Raw genomic sequence first — 20,709 nt, 5'->3', positions numbered from 1 at the left:
AGTGGAAGCCTGACCTTGTACACATGTCTATGCTACAGACAATGTATATTTGATTATACTTAAATTGATTAGTTTTAATTAGCAATAGCAGTCTACAAAAGAAGACTTATTCACACACAGACATGATGGGAGTGTGATTAATGAAATATAAATAAATTTTAATTTTTTTTTTTTTCAAAATGAAAAAAGAAATATATAAATTCCATTATCATTGATAGTTTGTGTAGTGTCTGTTTTCACTCACATTTCATTGACTTCACATGGAAACAAACACACAAAAAAGTATTATTACTGATGTTCTTGTAACATCACAACTTCAAGAATTGAATTGTTGGAAAGTAAATTAGTTTGCTGCCAGTCCCAGATATCATGGCTAGCCATTGATCGCTATAGTGAGCTACAGAGGAGGCAATTTCCTCAACACCTCACATGGAATTGAAACCTGTAGTTACTGCAATAAAACAACATAAATTGACTTCAACATTTTAAATCCCATTTGTGTTAAAGAAAAACATGTTCAGAATGCAATAACTTTTCAATGTATCATCCACATTGTGGTGTAAATAGATTTGGAATGATAAGAAATTCAACTTCAGTATTTTCTGGATAAAAAATGATTTTATTCTAACTTGATACATTGCCAGATCTGTTTATAATACCAATATTTTGGTAGAAAAATGTTAGCAGTGAAGGAAGGTTAACTGTGAAATCAACTTGTTATAGCTGATATGACTTCCTACAAAGTGTTCATGACATGAAACTAATGTTTTGCATTAGAAACATAAAGTGTATTTCTAAAGAAAGCCAACAGTAGTAAAAAATGCAAGCTTTCGCTGTATTTTCTGATGAACATGCAGCACTGGAAACGGTGCTACTAAAAACAGAAATAAATTGATTTGCTCCTCTGAATTGAATACTTGGAAGATGTATTTATACATGGAGGCTATGATCGATACAGTTACATAGCACTAGGGGGGGGAGTCCTACTTAATGTGTACACCAAATAGTTCGGGAGACATTTTGCACACGTTACAGCTCCTAAAAATGATCATTTCCACTTGGAAAGATTTCTCTAAAGGCCAAATTTGGCTGATTGTAGAGTTTGAGTGAGGGTTTCCAGATATACATGTTAAAACAATAATTTAATTTTGGTCCCATAGTGGGTAATGACACTTTTTCCTTAGGTTTATAAAGCATCTGAAGTGATATATATGAATAGGGATGATCAGATTAGCCTGTGGTATCCTTGGATATTTCAACTCTGTCCATTCTGGTTTTACATTGGAATGCAACTTGGAACTCCAGCTAAAATGAATCTCTAAACCATCAGTGATCGACAAATGACATTTCCTTTTATTTGTAAACACAGAGTTGGTTTATAAAGATGAATGAAATATTGGAGAGTTGGTTTAAATGGTTGAATAATGTATTTGTTAGTATAGCTAGGTTACAAGGTTGAATACAGAATTCGTAAATTGTCTTTTAGAGGTGCCGGGTATCGCAAGCAATTTCTATATAGCAATGTAGAAGTTTTGTACATTTATAGTGATTTTATATAGAAAATACAAAAGGTGAACATCCATTCAGCGAGGTTCATTGATAAATTGGAAAATTATTTTATATAGATTTGGAGGACATCACACCATTAGCATGCTGCATTTGGATAACATTGATTTAATCTTAATGTTATTTCTGTAACATTATTTCATAACTGTGATTGAACCCCCAAACAATTAATTGAAAAAATGTTGCAATATGCCCGTTTTATTGCTATACCATTAATGCAAAATATTTCTGCTGGAATATTATTTCCCACCTATAGTATCCTGTGGATAAGGGGTGTCAATGATTACAGTATCTGTACAGTATTTTGTGAGTTTGTGTATATAATAATGTTCAATGCTTTATTTTTAAGGTATTTCTTTAGAGTTTATGAATACTAAGCCTTTCCCTAAATTTAGCATCATGTATAGTTATCAATAATAAACATGGTCTTATACAGATATTATTGATTTGAGATATTTTGTATTCACTTTGTGCCTGACATTTGATGCCAGTATGATATTCAACATAAATGCTGAAAAGACTGAGACCAACATTCATTGATCGCTGAGGTTGCTCCGTCAATCTTTGGTACAGATAGCGTGGCCTTTTGTGGGTTCCTTATCCTTTTGTTTGGTATGGCGTTAGTTCCTGTGATCAGCTGTTCATATCAAATCTATTTTTTTTGCATAAAATGGTGACGGGATATTTTTGCTACTTTACATAATGCATTACACGATAATAGACTTTTTTTTCTTGCTATGAACCTGACCAAGTTTATATGAACGTGACCGAGGCGATGCTAAAGTTAATATCATATTTCAAAGTTTACATCACATCATTCATATTTACCATAAAAAGTCCATACCTGTTTTATTTTTACTTTTAATAAGACAGTTCCGAAGCGAACTTTCTTCCTGGTTTTATTGTAGATTTTAAATCCTATATCTTGGCTTAGAGAAACAGTGATGCTGAACATTACAATATGTTTTCAGTTTAAAATGATTACCAAACATATGATAAGCCTTTCAAATAAATGACAGAGGTGAACTTAGTACTGAAGGGAATTCCTCTGAAGGCTATATTTAGAAAATTGATATTCATTTGAAAAAGGTATACCAGAGTTTTTGAGAACCTGTCATGTGTTTAGGATTTAGCCAATAGAAATATGAGAAATTATTAAGTATATATAATGATCTACATTGTACAACAACTGTCTGATGGATATCAATTTCACCAGAACCTGTTTCTGGACTTTAATACTTTTCAAACTAGAAACACTTTTCATTGGGTTTTTCTATTGGGCTTAAACTAATTTGTTACTAAATTTCTGCCCATAAACCTGTCAGTATAAATTACACTGTGGAGTTCTATTAACCACAATAAAGTAAGGTTTGGTAATTTTACAAAATTAATGCTACATTATCACACCTATCACACACCCTTGCCTGATAAACACATTTACACAAATTACCTATTACTGCTTTTAAAGTCTGTCTTGCGGTTTTTACACAATTTTTATTTTTTTGTGTGCAGTGTTTTATCTGTTCCGCCTGATTAGAAATAGAGACATGGACCTTTAACTTTGTGTTGTGAGATAGACTCTGTACGAAAGTCAGTCTTCACCAGCATCATGGTCGTCAGAATGTTGGGTGTGTGGGAGAACGGCTGTGAAAATTGGCCATTTTTGATTGGCATTTTTACAGCACAGTGACATGCTTTCAAGACATTTAAGAAGGGTGTGTGTTGTGAGATGGTAATTTGGAACAGTGGAGAGTAACCTAATTGATATTTCTCTTTACAGAAATTCCAACAATATGCTAAAATAGACCAAAATGAAACAGCAACACTGTGGATAACAGCTCATTAATTTAGATTCAGCAAATGGTTTTTGTCTTAATTCTTGGTAGCGCTCAGTTTATACGTGTCTTAATATTTGCTTAACTTTTTTGGCTTTAAAGGTTGTTTTTCTCCTTGGCAGTTTATTGCAAGAAATTTTAATTAAATACTTCAAAAGCTCGCTTTATCTTGAAACGGGTCTGATGTCTGCTGGATCATATTGTTGTTTCTCTGTTTAAATGAAGCATCAAGAACAAAATACAATTTTCCAAAGTTTTTAAATCTTAGTTATTTATATAGAGCCAGACTTTAGTACATTTCTTTGTATCATGCCTCTTGTTCATGTATTAGCTATACTATGTGATAAAGTCCTCCTTGCAATTTTCATACAAAAGCAAATTATATCTAGGACATAGGATGATAATGTAGTTTTCAGTTTGTTATAAAAGTATGTATACATCCTATTTGGATGATAATGTAGTTTTCAGTGTGTTATAAAAGTATGTATACATAATATTTTGATGATAATGTAATTTTCAGTGTGTTATAAAAGTATGTACATCATATTAACTGAAGTTATTTTCCTGAACTTACTGGACCTTCCAAATTTGTCTGGTAATTTTGTTTAGGAGTCAGATAGTATCACCTTCTTACACACAGATATCAAACCTAAACTACACATTTCTGACACATGTTATTATGAGCAATCTTCACAACAAATCTCATTTCTGGTGGTACAGGTACATGAAAATCCATCCATTTTTTTTCATTTACTCTTTGAGTGATTTTTTTCTTTCTGGAGCATGAAAAATATCAAGTATATATATATATACACATGTTTTTATGTAGTGTACCAAAGTCTACTGTTGATGAATAGGATAAGGCCTCTAATATTTGAGAAGGCAGCAATGAAGAGCTTTGAACTTGTCTTAGATAGTGCGATACTGTTCTGGGGAGTAGAGACCCCCAAGAGTGTTCAAATCAGGAGAGGTTGCTGTGAAGGACTTTGCCGTGTTTATGGCCTGACTGATAAACTCATCATTTCGCTTCTGTTAAATTTTGATGTTTTCTTAACCCAGCTTATGCTTCTCTCATGGAGAACCTGCTCCAACTCCAGGACAAACATTCTGGTTAACAGCAATATTATTCCTCTTTTCATATTCCATGTTCTTGAGAATTTCACTCTAGTTTACCAATTGTGAAACTGTAGAATGTGTTCTATATTTGCTATATATTGATGTACATTTACATCAGCAACAATTAAAAATAAGAATCTTGAAAAACATAAATGCAGAAATTAAACTGGAGTCAAACATAGAAATTAAATTGGGATCTAGCTTAAGAATATGTTAACTTGGGTCTCCTAAATCATGAATAAGTGTATTGGTCAGAGATTGTTATTTAAAGTAACTCCGTTTGTAACCATATCACCATGTTAACAATACAACTATAGTTCAATCAATAGTTACATTTTAAAATTATGCACATTTATAAATAAACACACTTGCGTGCAAAAAAATGCCAACATATTGAATCAAATGTTACCAGAACACCTCTTGACTATAGATGTTAATTATGTAGGATGTAAACGAATTTATTTCATTTAATTTATTCACCTCTGAAGACACATTTGAACTCTTCCAATTCAAAGGTTGGAAGAGTTCATTATGAAATTCAGGGGTGAATGAGTTGAACTAGTGTGGAAGCAATGGAGTTTTTGTAGCTTCACATCATAACTCTTTTGGAATTGGAATGTAAATGTATGTATGTATCTCCATAGTTAAGTAGATCAGGAGTCTGCTGTGATTATGGTATTTCCTGCTAGTCTCATGGGATTTCATTTGTTTACAGTTTATATAAAACAAATTACATTTTAAGATAAAGTTTCCATGCCTTTGTTGCTTTAATGTTTTCTTCTGTTAGGAAATGAGATATCTTAAATCTCATTAAAAAGCAATTCAACTTCTGTATTCTGTGAATAAATGAGCTCCCTATGCCAAATGTTCAGCAGATTAAACTAATGAAATCTGGTAACACAAATTGAATTTAATACTACGTAATATCAAAAGTGATAAAAAGCTTGTTCATTTAGCCACCCTCTTGAGTTTTATATTTTCTCAACTTTTTATGTTTTATTTTATTTTGCATGCATCATAAAATCATGATTGACCTTAACAGATGTGTAAGGCATTTGGTAAACTTGTACTTGCAGAGGAAACATGCGGCGCAAACCAATTTCTTATTCATGTTCTCATATTATAAACTTGGTATGGTGCACTGTTTATTGAATTCAACTTTGAGTATCAGTGCAGAAAGTTCAAATTTGTAGTTTAAATTTCTATAAGTGATCCTCTGTGAGTGAGAAGTCATCACGAACATCACAGTATGTATTCAGCTAAACTGTTAACCCTTTCACCACTGTAAACCTTAATGAACTCATCCTTATCAATGTGTGGTAGAGTCTACTAAAGTTACATAGGGGTGAAAGAGTTAAACTGTTAACCCTTTCACCACTGCAAACCTTAATGAACTCTGATCAAAATGAATGTATGGTAGAGTCTACTCAATTTACCTAGGGGTGAAAGGGTTAATACAAACTGGGATATCTTGAGTTCCCTTTGGGAATAAAGAATACATCTTTCATAAAAATTGTTACCATTTTGTGAATTACAGCCTTAAAGGTGAAAAAAAGTCAAGGTTCAGAAAGGACCATGGACAAAAAGGATTTTTCATCTGTTCATGATCATTACAACTTGACAAAACAAAACTTAAAGATAACAATGTAGTTGCTTGTGATGTACAAATTGCACTTTTCTAACAGACAGATAGAAAATAGGGAAAAGGGGGAGAGTAATCCATTGTATTTGGTAATATACAAGTTACATCTGTTTATAAAGCATCTATTTGTTTCTAAGTCAGAATCAAATTTCCAGATGTGTTGCAATATGTCCCTAACCTACAGGATTAGCTGTAATATGTCCCAGTGTTTACAGCCCTCTACAGGATTCGCTGTAATATGTCCCAGTGTTTACAGCCCTATACAGGATAAGCTGTGTTATGTCCCAGTGTTTACAGCCCTATACAGGATTCGCTGTAATATGTCCCAGTGTTTACAGCCCTACACAGGATTAGCTGTGTTATGTCCCAGTGTTTACAGCCATATACAGGATTAGCTGTGATATGTCCCAGTGTTTACAGCCCTATACAGGATTAACTGTGATATGTCTCAGTGTTTACAGACATATACAGGATGAGCTGCAATATGTCCCAGTGTTTACAGCGTTATACAAGATTAGCTGTGATATGTCCCACTGTTTACAGCCCTACACAGGATAAGCTGTGATATGTCCCAGTGTTAACAGCCCAATACAGGATTAGCTGCGATATGTCCCAGTGTTAACAGACCAATACAGGATTAGCTGTGATGTGTCCCAGTGTTTACAGCCCTATACAGGATAAGCTGTGTTATGTCCCACTGTTTACAGTCCTCCACAGGATTAGCTGTGTTATGTCCCAGAGTTTACAGCCATATACAGGATTAGCTGTGTTATGTCCAAGTGTTTACAGCCCTACACAGGATAAGCTGTGTTATGTCCCAGTGTTTACTGCCCAATACAGGATTAGCTGTGATGTGTCCCAGTGTTTACAGCCCCATACAGGATTAGCTGTGTTATCTCCCAGTGTTTACAGCCCTATACAGGATAAGCTGTGTTATGTCCCACTGTTTACAGTCCTCCACAGGATTAGCTGTGATATCTCCCACTGTTTACAGTCCTCCACAGGATTAGCTGTGTTATCTCCCAGTGTTTACAGCCCTATACAGGATAAGCTGTGTTATGTCCCACTGTTTACAGCCCTTTACAGGATTAACTGTGATATGTCCCACTGTTTACAGTCCTACACAGGATTAGCTGTGTTATGTCCCAGTGTTTACAGACATATACAGGATTAGCTGTGATATGTCCCACTGTTTACAGTCCTACACAGGATTAGCTGTGATATGTCTCAGTGTTTACAGACATATACAGGATTAGCTGTGATATGTCCCAGTGTTTACACCTCTACACAGGATTAGCTGTGATATGTCCCAGTGTTCACAGACATATACAGGATTAGCTGCGATATGTCTTAGTTTTTACACCTCTTCACAGGATTAGCTGTGATATGTCCCAGTGTTTACAGCCCTATACAGGATTAGCTGTGAAATGTCCCAGGTTTGACAGCCCTATACAGGATTAGCTATTATACATATGTCCCAGAGTTTAGTCCTATACATGATAAGCTGTTTTAATCCTTGTGTTTATAGTCCTATACAGTATTAGCTGTTATGATCCCAGTGTTTATAGTCCTATATACACGACTGTCATATCCCAGGGTCTTTTGCTGTATGGGATCTTTATTGTATACCAGGAAATTATCACTGCAGTTTAACTTTCTCCTTTTTGTGCTTTGTAATGACGGCAAAACTGCTACAGTGAGCGTTAGTAAGTAAACAACCTAATAAACATAGAAATTAATTGTGAAAGGGGAAGCTAACACTGGGCCAATATGGACTGTACAGGTGAAGGGCGAAAGTTTGGCTTAAATTTCCTGGTGTAACTAAATACACTTTATGACTTTTATGATTTAGCTCAGAACGTATATATTGTAACTCCATGCGTTCTTGTTCATGGAAGTTTTCCAAACTATGGCTGCAGCTGCAGAATTCCACAGATGTTAACTTAATGTTAGAATTTTTTCAATGTGTCGGAACACAATATTTGCGTCTGAATTCATAAATCATCATATAGCATTTTTTGGTTGGCTTTCGGAGTTTTGTGCGATTTATCATCTATCGCGGAATTCTTTACAACTTTTTGTGTCTGTAACTTGACAGAAAGTAAATGCGGTAGAGAGTTCTGAAACACGAGCCTCCTGTTTTCTCCTTGATTTTGTTTTCATTATTTGATGGTTTTACTTTCTTTGGGAGGTTTTTAGAATGCCAGAGTGAGACTTGCCCCTTAAATACAAACTAAAATGTTTTCATTGCTACCTAACATATCTGTGATGAATTTTATGTAGGAATCTGAAACAAATTAGTTTTTATGTGGCATTAGTAGAAAAAATACAATTGCCAGATAGAAAAGGCTGATGAAGGAGATTGTTTGGCTGATTTGTGTTTATTAGAACTTCTATCACCACCATCAGCTTTGTAAACATTCCTGGCTGTTTACTATTTATTAATGTAAGGATCGTAAATGAAATTCTGCAGATAAGAGTTTGAGATTCTCTTTATCTTAAGATTTCCCAAAGCAATATGAATTATGATGCAGTGAATAAAAAATATGAAGAAATCCTGCTGCCCTATTCGCCAGTAGGAATCCCAGAAACACTACCGAAAACAGTAACTCTATATTGGAAACTATTTTTCCAACTTTGTTCTATGAGGACTTTTATGAAAAAACAATAATGATAAAATAAACAAAACAAAAAAAGATTTGAACCCTTGACTTCAGATTGTTATACATTTGCTCTAACAAACTAAGCAACCTGGTCAACAGAAGAAATTTTGCCCAATTGTGCTACAGTTATAAAGTTATATATCCCAAACGAAATAAGAAAGATATTGTATACAAAAAACTAGTGGAAGCTCTAGTGTTTTGTCTGCAGTGGGACAGGGATACTTAACCCATTCATCCCTAAAGTCATATTTGAACCTTACCAAATCAAAGACAGGGCAAGTCTAGTTTAAAACTGTAGGGGTGACTGAGTTAACAAGGAATTCAGGATGTCATTACCTTTACTTCTAATGTCACAAAGGATGTCATTGCCTTTACTTCTAATGTCACAAAGGATGTCATTACCTTTACTTCTAATGTCACAAAGGATGTTATTACCTTTACTTCTAATATCACAAAGGATGTCATTACCTTTACTTCTAATGTCACAAAGGATGTCATTACCTTTACTTCTAATGTCACAAAGGATGTCATTACCTTTACTTCTAATGTCACAAAGGATGTCATTACCTTTACTTCTAATGTCACAAAGGATGTCATTACCTTTACTTCTAATGTCACAAAGGATGTCATTACCTTTACTTCTAATGTCACAAAGGATGTCATTACCTTTACTTCTAATGTCACAAAGGATGTCATTACCTTTACTTCTAATGTCACAAAGGATGTCATTACCTTTACTTCTAATGTCACAAAGGATGTCATTACCTTTACTTCTAATGTCACAAAGGATGTCATTACCTTTACTTCTAATATCACAAAGGATGTTATTACAGTGTTATAAGACAAAATATTAATATGATTTTGAAGTGAAATGTCTTCTTTAAATGAAAGAGATGTCGGAGACCATAATAGGTTATATAGATATTGGTGATCTTATAAATGACTAATTATAAGTGATTACGTAGAATAACTTTCTTTGTCTTAGCTATATCAATTCACGTTTAATACTAGCATCAGGATGTTTCCAAAAAGGGTTTAAAAACAGGTTCATTTATTAATGGAGGTTGCAGAAAATGGCCAGTCGACCATTGTTTTGATGTGTATATTAGCTTTGGATCCATCCCAAGTGCCAATATGGAAATAGATTGGAAATGTGTTGGGTATTTATTTTTGAACACACACTTATTCATCATTATGAGTGAAAAAATTGTACACCAATTAAGAGCAAACATTTATTATAATATGCCTGTGCAATTTCTTTCTGAAATATAAAAGTTATAACAATTATGGTTGCTGATTATTGATATGAGGACAGTTTAATAGGCGATGTTCTACAGTAAACTGTGTAAACAAGGTGATGACAAGGGTCTGGGACACAATGTTGTAAGGTTATTTCACATGTCTGGAGCTTGTTTACAATATTACAGATTTATAGCTGTACCCAGCTTTTAGCACTGAAAACCAATTCCAGCATTGCTCCCTCATTGACCCAAACTGCAGCCTGATTCAGGTTACAGTGGAGAGAGACTGGCGTACTGAATCTACTTACTGGTATATCCATTCTGTGCTTATTTAACACATATACCTACGTACTCATGGTTTATCCATTTGGTGCTGAGGTTTTCCTCCGCAATAACACGTGTTCAGATGAGATAAGCTTGTAGGGGTCAATTCTAAGTGAAGGTCATCTTAAATGAAAATTAATATTTCTGGACCTGAATGTTGCTGATTGTTAAAGTATTTAATGGGAATTCATATGTTTCAAAAAGAAAAAAATATTTGGAATATCATAGAGATGGCCAAGTATATGTTATAGCTGGTTAAAGATTTTGTGCTATATAAATACACTTGTTCGGATAATTTTCATAATTTCCGCTCAAGTTTGTGGCGTTCTGATCATATCATTAGCCCAACCTTTTTGCATAGTGAAAAATGATCATTATTATTAGTTGTTTTTCTGGTATTTGCAAAAAACATAGCAGAGTTTCCATGTGTACTACTACAACCTTGTTTTCCTGACATTCTAAACATGATGATTTAAAAATACAATAAGCAAGGGTATGAGTCTATCTGTTAAGGGACTATGCTATCTCACTGTGAGAGGGATTTTTTTCAACAAAAGTTTATCATAGAATAACACATGAAGTATGCTTTATAATTGATAATTTGGATAATTGGTTAATATGATACAATTCATGCTACATTTGACAGTAGTTTTTAACATTATTCATAATACTTTTTAATTTATAATGGAAAACTCTTGTACAGGGTCATAATAAGTTACATATTGCATATATATATATAAAATACTGGTAAAAATCCATGTTCGCCCAGTGTCAATATCATCCTGTAAATAAAACTTGTACGTTCACTGTCATGATGAATTGCTGAATGCAAAACGGACAAAAGTTAAACTGCAGGAATAATTTGTTGATGATGATGCTTGAGCCTTCTGTATGTTTTTTGTTTGAATAATCTCATTTTTCAGAAACACATACACCTTCACTTAATATGTTCTGAGATGGAAAATTGCAAGAAGTTATTTTTTGTATGTCTCGCATTGTAAACTGTCAAGCCAACTCCTTTGCTGTAGTAATTCTGCCCTCATTACTTAATCAGTTGTCTATAGTGGGGATCTCTGCAGCATATAACAGGTAATTGCAAGTCAACCAGGCAGATAAAGACCTGGAGTAAGGTGCATATTGTAAGTACGCCAAAACATACACCACTGTTTGGCAGCCTCGCATACTGGGTTCCCCTTGGTGCAAATTGAATTTCATTATGAAGGCAATTGTAGCTGGACCTCCTCCAATATACGTAGATAACGGAATCAGACTCTACTAGTGACACTTAATGAGACATGTGTAAGAAAATAAATTTTGAATTTAATTTGACTGACATTTTAAAATTATTTTTTTCCGGTGATTGATGTTGGTATGGTGGAAAAACTTGCATGTTGTTATGTTTACATTTGTTGTGCACCAAGCACTTAACTTGAAACTATTTCTTAGATTAAAATAACTTGAAACTATTTCTTAGATTAAAATAGTTTTTAGATTAATAAAGTACGTGTTTACATTAAGAAAGAAATTAGGCAAACCTATGCTATTAACAATTTCAGATATTCCAGTCAGGTATTGACAGATAAGAACACATATCTATCACTGCTGGAGATTCAGACTTGATAACCATCTTTAAGGATAGGCATCACCTAAACCTATGATTTGAATTAGAATTATCTCCCCTGAAACTTACCAGAGTTATCAATATATTGATAGCATATTTGAAATGTGCCATCACTTGATTTATTCAACTTTTTGAAAGTATTGCATTTTTCTAGATTTCTTTGATTTGGATTGTTTTATTAAGGCATACATCCTTAGTTCCTTCTTTGAGACCAACATGTGGGACCAAACCTTGATAACTTTACCAAACTTGACCGAGTGATGTAATAGAATCGTTACCATCAAGTCCAATTTGTTTATGATAACAGATAGAAACTTTAATGAAATAAATTAGAAGCTTGTCAGTTCTCATTTCTGTACCTTTTTCTGTCTATCTTATCAGGTTAATTCCTAAGATAAACATATTCCTGCCATTTGCCAGTGGGTGTAAGTTATGGATGTTTTTGAAAAGTGTTTGTCAAAATTTACATAAAAATAACGACTTGGTTGATATTTCTGTAAGATAGTGTTGATCCGTCCAGGATGTTGTGTACCCTATTGGTACTAGGGAGCGATAGATGTTTCCTGTAACAGCGAGGAGTTATCTGGAGCTGCTGAGGATGGGACATTTCTGTGGTTAACTATATAATTTAGAGGTACACCAAAGGATAAGTGGCCATGAAATGGTTAAGTTCTATCAATATCATGTTGGGTATTACCAGTTCTTTGTATATATATATGAATATTTCTGTTGTGCACTGAGTCGCTTTTGAAATTTCAAACAGCAAATCTTATATTATGATTTGAATTTGTTCTTTTTTTCTTACAAAAATATTAATGGAAACTAGTAATGAAGACGTCTTGATTCTGGTTCTTTGCCATCTGCATTGTAAATCTTTCTTCAATGAAGAAAAGTTGTACCAACTTAAAGGAAGTAACTCAGAATAAACCATCATCTGACTCACTTTTCTACAGAAGACCTGTAATCTGCTGACGAACTACAGTCCAGATAAAATATAACTTTATCATTTGGATGGAGGGGATGGGATGAGTGGGGACTATTGACTGATGTTGTTGGACTGCAGAGAGTGGGTGTGGTGTATGACTGTAAAAGTGCAAATGTTCGCGTGTCGAAATGTTTGCGTGTAGAAATGTTCGCGTGTAGAAATGTTTGTGTTGTGACTCTTGAAACTGATTGCAGGGAATGTTCGCGTTGGCGATGATTCTGAGATCTTATAATCTATATATCTATAATCTATATAATTATAAGTAAATATTTGTGGTAGGATATTTTGGTTTTAATTAACTCAATGTGAAAATGTGGCCATTTCCAAATCTCGAAAATTTCTATTTGTAGAGTACAGGGAGGAGGGGTTTGGAATGAAGGGGGTATTTGAAACCTTTGAAGGGTGAGGTCCTGTACAGAGGAGATGCATGTGGATGATAGGGAAGGGTCTGCAAGGGAGGGTATATTTGAGGGCTTTTGAAGGATATGGTCCTATAGGTAGGGATGGGGCTGGAAGGAAGGGGTATATTAGGAATGTTGAAGAATGGGGTCTTGTAGAGAGGGAATGATGGTGTATTAGAGAGTTGGAGATTTTTGGAAGGAGGATGTTTAAAATATCTTGGAGAGAGAGGGGATTCCGAAGGAGGATGTTTGAAATATCTTGAAGAGAGAGGGGATTCCGAAGGAGGATGTTTGAAATATCTTGGAGAGGGAGGGGATTCCGATGGGAAGAAGTAGTAGTCAATGGGATGGGGGACTATAGAAAAAGGAAGTTATTAAAGATAGTGGTGTATTGTAGAGAGTGGTGGGGTCATAGAAGGGGGATGTTAGAGGTTTGTTGGAGCGGGAGGGGTTACCTTTGTGATTAAGTGTGTGATTTAGGGTCATTGTGAAGGGTTTTAGTTCGTTCACACCTGGGTAGAGATAAGATGGACCACCACTGGGTACTGTCTGCCACACTCCACCATCACACAGCTGTGATGCTGCCATATTACACTGCCTATTCCCACTCTTCATCCCCCAATATATAGGTTATCTATCATAGATAAACAATTCCTTTTTCTATTTTATCTGATAAGTTTGGTTTTGGTGCCAGATTTCAATTTTGAATGCTGTCTTGAATCGTTTATTTATTTTGACTATAACAACTGACGTCTGTAGTCTCCACTGACTCATGGTCAGTCAGTTTATCATTCCCATATAATAGTGAGATATGCACAAAAAATATACAATTTTCAAATGAGTGAATGTTTATCACCAAACAAATCAAGTAATTTGTTTTCCTAGAATGAGTCAAACTTCATTTATCAAAGAATGATTCAGCTGCATGTATATATAACCAATTGATTATTTTTATCAACAAACACGTTCATATATTTGTCTCTACTCAAGTCTGACTTTTAATGAATTTACCAAATTTCCATTTAGACAGATGCACTTCAAGACAGCTTTCCGTACATGCTTTAATAGCTGTAAAACCTTGGGTCAATTTGTCATAACAGAAATAGTTTTGACATTTTACCCTTACACCACTGACCATGTGATCGAGCTGACCGATACAGTAAGGTTGACCGTTGGTATTATCCTGGATGGAATCATTCCGTTGTCTTAGTTTGACCTATATGATACCTGTAACATCAGACTCGGGGATGTTTGTCCGTGATCAAATAAAGGTTAAATGTTACTGTTGTTATTGTACATAAACTGAACACCCTGGTACAGTATATTGGATAGTACCGTCAATAATTGAATCTCAAGGGAAATCTTGATGCAGGTATAAATTGGATTTAAGTAGTATTAGCATACCTCACTCAAAAGGAAAAAAACAAAACAATTTTGTGGACCTTGAACCCTTTTGCAAATGCAAATACAAAGTTGATTTACTGTTAGTAAAATAGTGACTTAAGGGTACATGTTACCTTACTGTGAAAATTCCAAACAAATCTATCAAAAAACCCTCAAATGAATGATATATTTTTTCCCCTGGTAACAGATGTGCTTAAATACATCAATTGATAACTGTAAGATGATTCTGTTAAATGATGACATTTCTGAGTTTTAATGGAGATGATGCCATTAAACACATGACAGATAAAATGAATAAGGTAATGTAAAACCCTAGGGGGGATAACTCTAATACAAGTCACAGGTTCCTTAATCAGTACTATGAAAATGTATTTAATAAAAATTCTCTGAAAAATGAACAAATAAAAAAAAATTGTTGATGCAGCGTACCTTGTTTTAAGATTGCTATGTATGTTTGAGTGAATTACGTTGATGACTAAATTCTCTAAATTGTTGAATTCCATCTAATGACTGAATTATATAGATGATGCACATTTTTCTTACATCCTCATTGTTTGGATCATAATCACAGGGAGGTCGTTGATTTGTGCTGTCGACTCTGTGTTACTATTTTTAGAAACAGCAGGTCAATATTCACTTCATAATGTCATTTCAATTGTAATGTCACAATGCTCTCTGCCAAATGCAGTACTTTCCTCCTGACAATTTTCATAATATCTTCTGTCTTTTTAAATGATTTAAACATATTTTAGCATCTGATATAACAATTAAGAACTTTTATTTTGATGAATGTGTGGTCATATGGGCCTCAGAAAGTGATACTGACCAAGACTAAAGTCCATAGTTGATAAATATGAATGAAACTTGAACAAATATATTATAGTCATCATTCGACTATGTCTGTTGCACTCAGATAGGATGGAAAACTTCTTTTACGTATCTACCGATTATTTAATCTGGAGAAGTTGTTGTGTCGGATTGTAGCTTTACAAGGTATTACTTAATTCCCCATCAAACACATACTAATGTCTTACAACGCAAGGTAATGACTATCCTGCATTCTTTTTCTAAGTTTAACTTTGACCTGCACCGGGAGGTCTAGGTATACAAGCATTCTATTGGCTAGATATCATGTATTCAATGCATACCATTTATGCTTTGATGTTTTTAGACAAATATATTTTGAAAACATTGACCACCTCTAAGTTAGCACTGATTGTTTTATTACAGACCATAACTATTTTGTTTAGTTGTCAGTTCAAATTCATGAAGCACTCGAAAAATAATGTTCCGACTCAGGTGCACAATCTTATGTGTTAATTAATGGAGCGTAAGTACCAGAGGGATTCCAAAGATTATTTTAAGTACTGCTATTGTTTTAAAAGGCCGTTTATTTGATGATATGACACAAGTGACAATTAAGGTTTGTAATCTTGTCATCGTGTTTAAGTGTTTCATTATTTACGCAACAAAGAGTTTAAATGGCATGTAATAAATTGAATCAAATAACTAGCAAAATGGCAATGTGAATTAGTCAGATTTGATGAAGGGGTAGGTCAGATATTGAAGTGAGCTATAGGAGAAGGTTACAATATTAGTTATACAGGTCTTTGGCAGGGTACATGGTCTCATGTTCCCTGTCAGGACCTTATGTACCCTGAGCCGAAGGCCAAAGACCTGTATAACGAATTTGTCATACTGCAAAGCAATGTTCAAGCGTTGTCGTCTTGTAAAGACTCCCATCCTGTTTCCTTGCATCGAGATAAAAATGGCCCAATGCCTCGTCTAATCTTGGCTTCGAGAAGTCCTCAAAATCTGTGTCTTGCCCCTTTTCGCTTAAGTATGCTCTGAAGGGTTTGCTTGCTGAATTGTTACTGTTCTTTGTGTTTGTAGGTATAAGTGACGCCCGTTTTGTCTCAGTTTCACTCTCCGTGTGGCTTGCAAACCGTTTCGCCATTTTGTTCATTGTTGACATTAGCAGACGAACGTTCTCCGGTGTGTTCGATTCAAATCTGCGAGTTATCTCCCTTACAACAGGCGCGCGTGCTCTTATGTACCCCGGCAAGGATACTAACATAGCCTCAGGTACCTTGGCAATTCGACCAATCACCGTGCGACATTTTTCTTTGCAGTATGACAACAGTAGTTATTGAAGGTCAGGGGTAGGCCAAGGGTAAGTCAGATATTGTAGTGAGCTATAGAAGCAGGTTAAGACGGTAGATATTAAAGGCCAAGGGTAAGTCAGATATTGTAGTGAGCTATAGGAGAAGGTTAAGACAGTAGATATTGAATGTCAGGGGTAGGTCAGACATTGTAGTAAGCTATAGGAGAAGGTTGCAACAGTAGATATTGAAGGCCAGGGGTGGGTCAGATATTGTAGTAAGCTACAGGAGAAGGTTACAACAGAAGATAATGAAGGTCAGGGGCAGGACAGATATTGTAGTAAGCTACAGGAGAAGGTTACAACAGTACATAATGAAGGTCAGGGGTAGGCCACGGGAAAGTCAGATATTGTAGTGAGCCCCCGGAGAAGGTTAAGACAGTAGATAATGAAGGGCAGGGGAAGGTCAGATATTGTAGTAAGCTATAGGAGAAGGTTAAGTCAGTAGATATTGAAGGTCAGGGGTAGGTCAGATATTGTAGTGAGCTATAGGAGAAGGTTAAGATAGTAGCTATTGAAGGTCAGGGGTAGGTCAGATATTGTAGTAAGCTATAGGAGAAGGTTGCAACAGTAGATATTGAAGGTCAGGAGTAGGTCAGATATTGTAGTGAGCTATAGGAGAAGGTTAAGACGGGTAGATATTGAAGGTCAGGGGTAGGTCAGATATTGTAGTGAGCTATAGGAGAAGGTTAAGACGGGAAGATATTGAAGGTCAGGAGTAGCTCATATATTGTAGTGAGCTATATGAGAAGGTTAAGGCAGTAAATATTGAAGGTCAGGGGTAGGCCAGATATTGTAGTGAGCTATAGGTGAAGGTTAAGACAGTAGATATTGAAGGTCAGGGGTAGGTCAGATATTGAAGTGAGCTATATGAGAAGGTTAAGACAGTAGATATTGAAGGTCAGTGGTAGGTCAGATATTGTAGTGAGCTATATGAGAAGGTTAAGGCAGTAGATATTGAAGGCTAGTGGTAGGTCAGATATTGAAGTCTCGCATATATTAAAATAGAATCATTTTCAGTATGAAAGTGATTACAAAGTTATGTATGTTTTTAATTTATTTATAATAATATTTTGCATGTTATATTTAATAAAACATTCTCATTATAACTAAAATACTTAAACAGAAGCAAGAAGTTAATATCATAAGAAAAGCTGGGCCTCGTGGTCTCTTGAAGGACAGAGGGTGTGTTTTTATGAACTGATAATTTAAATGGAGTATACCTATTTGTGATGTCAGCTTTTTATAGTCTGGTTACCTGTAGTCCATTTCTTCCTTGACTTTGTACCGAGAAAACCTCTCAGATCTAAATGAAGGATGTATACTTATCATAAGTCCACATGGCATATACGCTAGACCTTGTAATGGAGTTAAATAGATAATGGGCTTGCTCCTGAATATAACTCTGTATCTTTAAGGATGGACTTTAGATATGCTGTTATGAGTTATCTTTAAAAAGTACTAAACAGGTGGGATTAATATCAGGCAGGGCCTTAGAGTAGGTAAAATACTGTAAAAATATAGAGAAAAAACTCAGGCCAGGCATGCAGATATGAGATATTTCTGTCAGGGGTCAAAAGGTCATGACCCCCATTTATATATATGTTTACATGGAAAAACAAATTTGTCCTTCACTCAACAACTCCTCGCCATTATCAGGATAAGAAGATGAGTTATCGATAGGGTAACATTGCTTGAGGTCAAAGGTCATTTTCATGAGGTCAAGTACTAACTATATCACGGTACAGACACCTTCACAGTTTGGGTCAATGTCTGAGGTGTTATTATTTACTTGCCCGGAAAGAAATTATAATTATTTTCATGTTAATATTTTCCCCTGATGCAAACAGCAAATGAGAGTATGTTTATAACCATTTCACATCAACATGCTTCTTTAAACAGGACTCTTTAATGACTTCTTCAACAAAAGCAACTTTGGCTTTAAATAAAATGTGTTAAGAAGCATCCCTGGGGTGTATGAACTTCAAGTTTGTTCATATGTAAACATGTGAAAATACTCTCATAGTCACTATGCTACCACTGGGTAAAGTTCAAAGGTGAGATTAGTGGAGGAATGAAGGGATCTTCTTGTAAACAAGCTTTGGTATTCAGGATAATACTATATAAAAACTCTTTCAGTGGGGATATGGAAATTTCTGAACAACACAAGTAATTTTTATATTTAAATGGATTTTTTATAAAAAAAATATATAACACATCAACATAAAAAGTCATTTAGGGTCAAATGAGTGCAAACATAGCAACACACGAACCTAACAGAGTATTCTGATTCCTAGCTGTCTGCTACCTAATGTTAGTTCAATGGTATATAATTTGATGGAGTCCTTTCTGTCACATGTGTAATGATGTCTTTTGAAATTTTGTATTGGAGAACTAGACTACGTTTTCAGGACAGCTCTGAGTTTGCTGGTTTCCATGACAACACAAGTTTTAAATTGGTAGCTAGAAGCTTGGAAATTGACAGAGATGGATTGGGGGCTGGTGTATAACAAATTTGAGTTAAATCCCCGAAAGTTGGTCAATATCAAGATCGTGCTCACAACTTAGAAACTGACTTTAAGGATGAGAGCCATTTAAAAGTCTATCGATCAGAACTGTAATATCATAGTGCATTCTTCCACATCAACAAAAATTCAATTAAAAACGAAATCCTTTCGTATTGATTTGAATATTGCAATCATGAAGCAGTCTTAAGTTTTTCTTGTTCTGAAAATGACAAAGGTATTTTTTCCATAGGTTCCTAACATAAGTTCTAAAAATAGATGGGTTTTCAATTCTGCCTTGAACTTGAACCGACTATTTGGTCCTCACACAAATAGTAGTTTTAATGTTTTTGTTTCTAGCTTGAACATGCAGAATGAACTCTAAACATGTTCCCTGTACTGCATTTGTAAAGACAGATGCAATGGTACAGTCAAGGTCACAGCCTGAAAAAATGGGATGACAATTTCTTATTATTGTCTCTTCAGTAAAAATGATTTGTTTTCAGAAAACAGCACATGGTGATATATCTGCATACTTTAGAATTATCTTTTGAACTTTTTCTTAAGATATTTGTTTCAAAATACTTGGGATAGTCAGTAGCCCATCTCAAATTACCCATGTACAGATTCTATTACTTGATGTCAATTTTACATAAAGAAATTAATTTAATTAAAATCCTTTTGGGTTGCTTCTTTGTTTTATATTTTGTCATTTAAAAAAATGTAAAAATATTAAAGTTTTGAACCTTTAAAACAAAATTTGAAAATAAAATGACATTGACAGAGCCCGTCAGTAAAGGTAAAGCGTCCATTATTCATCATTTGTCTCACATGCCCGTTAATGTGTTTACATCAATCAATTCTGTTATCAAGATACAGCAGGTATTGCAAAAGTGTCAAATAACTTTAGAAAGCCAACTTATGTCTGGTGTTCAAGTTATATATGTATAATTATTGTTTCAAAGTTTTTAAATCATTGGAGTAACAGGATATGACTCACCCATAAGGAAACAGAAATAACTATGTTGATGTTGTCAAAAAACTTTGTGGTGGAGTTATTAAGTTTGTTTGTTTTTAATTTCTTTTTTTTAATCTCTGAACGTGTTGAATTTCTGAAATGAAATTTCTAAACATGTTTATACGATAATCATATTAAAATTCTTGGAACTCGACCTTTGGATAAATTTACCAGTGCTAGGCCAAGGTGTTGTGGGAACCTGGAGCCGCCAGACAGTGAGTGGGAATC

General features: G+C 34.7%; 1 protein-coding gene across 2 annotated transcripts in view; it reads left to right on the top strand.

Moving 5' to 3' along the window:
* Positions 1-20,709, top strand: part of LOC110445775 — a 164,957-nt gene that overhangs the window by 28,955 nt on the left and 115,293 nt on the right. The window lies entirely within an intron of this gene.

Source organism: Mizuhopecten yessoensis, unplaced genomic scaffold (assembly GCF_002113885.1).
Source record: "Mizuhopecten yessoensis strain PY_sf001 unplaced genomic scaffold, ASM211388v2 scaffold29, whole genome shotgun sequence".
In the NCBI taxonomy this organism is placed as follows: Eukaryota; Metazoa; Mollusca; class Bivalvia; order Pectinida; family Pectinidae; genus Mizuhopecten; species Mizuhopecten yessoensis.
This window is presented reverse-complemented; position numbering and strand designations above follow the sequence as displayed.